Source organism: Lucilia cuprina, chromosome 6, assembly GCF_022045245.1.
Source record: "Lucilia cuprina isolate Lc7/37 chromosome 6, ASM2204524v1, whole genome shotgun sequence".
Lineage (NCBI taxonomy): Eukaryota > Metazoa > Arthropoda > Insecta > Diptera > Calliphoridae > Lucilia > Lucilia cuprina.
This window is the reverse complement of record NC_060954.1, coordinates 6,400,810-6,406,255: the sequence shown is the minus strand read 5'-3', so window position 1 is coordinate 6,406,255 and position 5,446 is coordinate 6,400,810.

The window sequence follows — 5,446 nt, the reverse complement described above, 5'->3', positions numbered from 1 at the left end:
TGAGCGGATTTTGTTAAACCAAAATATAAATTTATTTATACATAATTTTTTTTTTTCATTTGATTTTATCGAGTATTTTATGGGCAAAACTGCCAAAATATTTAACGAATTTTAAACTGCAAATAATATAAAAAAATAATACTACTTTTAGCAAAACGAGAAAAAAAATTATTTATTTTGTTGTTAAAATGAATTTTGCAAACAAATGCGTTTTTTTTTTTTATCAAAATTGTTTATTTGTTTTGATTTTTTGTTGATTTTTATTTTTTTGTCAGTCATTGATCTTAATTTTTTGTTGTTTATATAACAAAAAAATAATAAAAATAAACATTTGTTTATTTGACAAAAATATTTTTTGTTGTTTTATTTGGACAAAGAAATTTTGATTCGTGCCATCGAGTAACAAGTGTCAAATTATATATAATTGTTTTCTGAAAAGTACCTTTACAATTAAAAATGAAATGTTCAATTACGTATTTGCATTGGAGAATTTCGGAATGTGTGCCAAATGTTAAGCAAAAACAATTACTCAATTAGATTATTTAAGAATATTTACAAGTTTTTCCAAATGACCGAGAATTAGTCATAGAAAAACCTAATGATTGCGGCAAAATCTTGACGCCAAACATTATAGACGAAGTACATAATTTGAATAGGGACCCAACTAATGTGGCTACATATACAACCAACCACGTCTGTAAGACTACCCGGTTTATTAAAAATTCATGCGTAATTCACTTACTGCGTCTTTATATACACATTTTCTGCCATTGTTAATGCACATTATTTACGATTGTTTTTGGCCAAGACCAAGCCAACTTTAAGCCGTATGTAAAGAAAACAAAAAACTATTGCCAAGAAAAAAAACAGAACTAGAACAGAACTAGAACAGAACTAGAACAGAACTAGAACAGAACTAGAACAGAACTAGAACAGAACTAGAACAGAACTAGAACAGAACAGAACAAGAAAAGATGTAGAACAGAACTGAAACAGAACTAGAACAGAACTATAACAGAACTATAACAGAACTGGAACAGAACTAGAACAGAACTAGAACAGAACTAGAACAGAACTAAAACAGAACTAAAACAGAACTAGAACAGAACTAAAACAGAACTAGAAAAGAACAAGAACAGAACTAGAACAGAACTGAAACAGAACTAGAGCAGAACTAGAACAAAACTAGAACAGAACTAGAACAGAACTAGAACAGAACTGAAACAGAACTAGAACAGAACTAGAACAGAATTAAAACAGAACTAAAACAGAACTAAAACAGAACTAGAACAGAACTAAAACAGAACTAGAACAGAACAAGAACAGAACTAGAACAGAACTGAAACAGAACTAGAACAGAACTAGAACAGAACTAGAACAAAACTAGAACAGAACTAGAACAGAACTATAACAGAAGTGGAACAGAACTAGAACAGAACTATAACAGAAGTGGAACAGAACTAGAACAGAACTAGAACAGAACTAGAACAGAACTAGAACAGAACTAGAACAGAACTAGAACAGAACTAGAACAGAACTAGAACAGAACTAGAACAGAACTAGAACAGAACTAGAACAGAACTAGAACAGAACTAGAACAGAACTAGAACAGAACTAGAACAGAACTAGAACAGAACTAGAACAGAACTAGAACAGAACTAGAACAGAACTAGAACAGAACTAGAATAGAACTAGAACAGAACTAGAACAGAACTTAGCCTTAATCTGTAAGGTTTTCTTCAACCGTTATCCACCCTCTCTCAAATCTGCAATTGTTGTCAATTTAAGAACATTTTTGTTATAAATAAATCTATTATTGTTAAAAGTATTTATTTTTATTGTTAATTTTTTTTTTGGCCATTAACAAATGTGCGAGTATGTGAGCGGATTTTGTTAAACCAAAATATAAATTTATTTATACATAATTTTTTTTTTCATTTGATTTTATCGAGTATTTTATGGGCAAACTGCCAAAATATTTAACGAATTTTTAAACTGCAAATAATATAAAAAAATAATACTACTTTTAGCAAAACGAGAAAAAAATTATTTATTTTGTTGTTAAAATGAATTTTGCAAACAAATGCGTTTTTTTTTTTTATCAAAATTGTTTATTTGTTTTGATTTTTTGTTGATTTTTATTTTTTTGTCAGTCATTGATCTTAATTTTTTGTTGTTTATATAACAAAAAAATAATAAAAATAAACATTTGTTTATTTGACAAAAAATAATTTTTTGTTGTTTTATTTGGACAAAGAAATTTTGATTCGTGCCATCGAGTAACAAGTGTCAAATTATATATAATTGTTTTCTGAAAAGTACCTTTACAAATTAAAAATGAAATGTTCAATTACGTATTTGCATTGGAGAATTTCGGAATGTGTGCCAAATGTTAAGCAAAAACAATTACTCAATTAGATTATTTAAGAATATTTACAAGTTTTCCAAATGACCGAGAATTAGTCATATGAAAAACCTAATGATTGCGGCAAAATCTTGACGCCAAACATTATAGACGAAGTACATAATTTGAATAGGGACCCAACTAATGTGGCTACATATACAACCAACCACGTCTGTAAGACTACCCGGTTTATTAAAAATTCATGCGTAATTCACTTACTGCGTCTTTATATACACATTTTCTGCCATTGTTAATGCACATTATTTACGATTGTTTTTGGCCAAGACCAAGCCAACTTTAAGCCGTATGTAAAGAAAACAAAAACCTATTGCCAAGAAAAAAACCGCCAACCCACACGCACGAGTACAATTTAAATCTCTGTCTACTCGGTACATAAAATGAATTTAAATGATTCTTACGTTCATACGATTATTCAGAAAAAAATTATGCGTTTTGTTGCTGTTTTGTTTATAAAATAAAATTCATAGCAAGTTTTGAAAAAGCATTATTAAGCAATGTTTTGCTTTCGAAGGTTCTGGGTGTCACAAATGTGGCTCCAAACTGGTTGCAACTGTATGGATTTCAAGTATTTAGATTTAACGGATAATGTATACATCTAGAAAAAAACCCAATAGGAAATTTAGATATTATACAGACTTTTGACTAGACTACAGACTAGATTATAGACTAGTCTAGTCTATAGTCTAGTCTATAGTCTAGTCTATAGTCTAGTCTATAGTCTAGACTATAGTACATTCTAGTCTATAGTCTAGTCTAGTCTAGTCTAGTCTATAGTCTAGTCTATGACTAGACTATAGACTAGACTATAGACTAGACTATAGACTAGACTATAGACTAGACTATAGACTAGACTATAGACTAGACTATAGACTAGACTATAGACTAGACTATAGACTAGACTATAGACTAGACTATAGACTAGACTATAGACTAGACTATAGACTAGACTATAGACTAGACTATAGACTAGACTATAGATTAGACTGTAGACCAGACTAAAGATTAGACTATAGACTAGACTGTAGACTAGACTGTAGACTAGACTATAAACTAGACCATAGGCTTGGCTGGAGGAGTACATTACGTCACACTATAGTTTGGAAAATGAAGTATTAGGATTCTTAAGGGGTTGGTACTTATAGTTCTTTAGTTTTTAAATTTTCTACTAACTTTTCCGTTGCTTGCATTATCATTTTATTATTTTATTTATTTATTTTTTTTTTTCAAAATAAACAGCAAAAAATTTACCATTGAATAAAATTCTGCTGTTGTGCGTAATTTTGTAAACAATATCTGCATTTCAGCAAACAACAAATATTTTGACATTTATTAAAACCAAATAAATCTTCAATGCCAACGCCAATGTGCCATACCGGTTAAGTCTTGTAAAAAAATTCAAGAATGTAAAAATACAGCAAACATTTTGAATATTTTATTAATTGAGTTTAATCACAATTTGAAACAAGATAAATTTGTTTAGGACAAAACAAAATCTTTAAAATCTAACGAAAATTCCAAAATAACATAATTATGACTTCATTAAATTTAAATTCTAATATCTGGCTGTTGATGCTAAAATAAATTTTTTAATTAAAATTTATTAGCCAATATATCAGAAAGTTTTGAAATTGAATTATTATGTATGCACTTTTAGTTATTCTGCTGCCAGCTGTATAAACAAATAAAGATTCTTTTTTGTTTTAACTAAGAAAAGCATAAAAATGCGCATTTTTTCATTAAAATAGAATGGAAAATTAACAAAAAAAAAAAGAGAAACTTCAAAAGATTTTTTCAGAATATAAATTGCGTATAGAATTAATGTACATATATATGTAAAAAAATATTTTTAATGTTTCTAGTCAGGTTCTTTCTACTTCAAAAAAGCACATAAAATCATACACATGTCTATATTAAGAAAATAATTTTAATAAAATATTTATAACTAGTTTGACAAAAACAGAATCTTTTTAATAAAAAATTAAATTCAAACAAAATTATTTAATTTTTTTCGAACTAAATTGTTTTTGTTTTAAATAGAAAAAATTTGCTAGCCAAAAAAAAATATTCCATTATTTTAGAAACAAAAAAAGTTTAAACAGCGCATACTAAATGAAGATAAAAAAAAACGTGATTAAGCTATAACGTGCTGAACATTTTAAACAAATGCATTTAAGTGTTTTAATAATTAAAATAAATTTATGAATATATTACAAAATAGACGAAAAAAAACAAAGAAACAAAAAGAACTTCTATATCAAAAAAGAAACAAAGAAAGACGACAATAAGCGTGCTCTAATCGAAAGGTTTAATTTAGATAAATATCTACTTTTAAATAGGAAGTTATATTAGAAATATATTTTAGTCTAAAGTCTAGTCTATAGTCTATTTTATAATAAAGTTTATAGTCCATAGTGCAGACCATAGTCTAGTCTATAGTCTAGTTTATAGTCTATAGCCCAGTCTATGGCCTATCCTCTATAGTCTAATCTATAGTATAACTAGTCTTTAGCTTAATTAATAGAAGATCCTATAGTCTAATCTATAATTAAGTTTTTAGTGAAACTAGAAGAATCTATAGTCTAATCTATAATCAAGTTTTTAGTCTAAAGTCAAAACTAAAGTCTAGTCTATAGTCTTGCATATAGTCTAGTCCATAGATTAACTCATAGTCTGGTTCATAGTTTAGTCTATAGTCTAGTTCATAGTCAAGTTTATTTTCAATATATTCTATAGTCTATAGCCTAGTCTAGCCTATAATCTTGTCTTAAAACTATAGCGAAATCTATAGTATATAGTCAACTGTCAATAGTCTAATTTATAGTCTAGCTATAGTCTGGTCTATAGTCTGGTCTATAGTCTAATCTATAGTCTAATCTATAGTCTAGTCTATAGTCCAGTCTATAGTCCAGTCTTTAGTCTAGTCTATAGTCTATAGTCTAGTCTATAGTCTAGTCTATAGTCTAGTCTATAGTCTAGTCTATAGTCTAGTCTATAGTCTAGTCTATAGTCTTGTCTATAGTC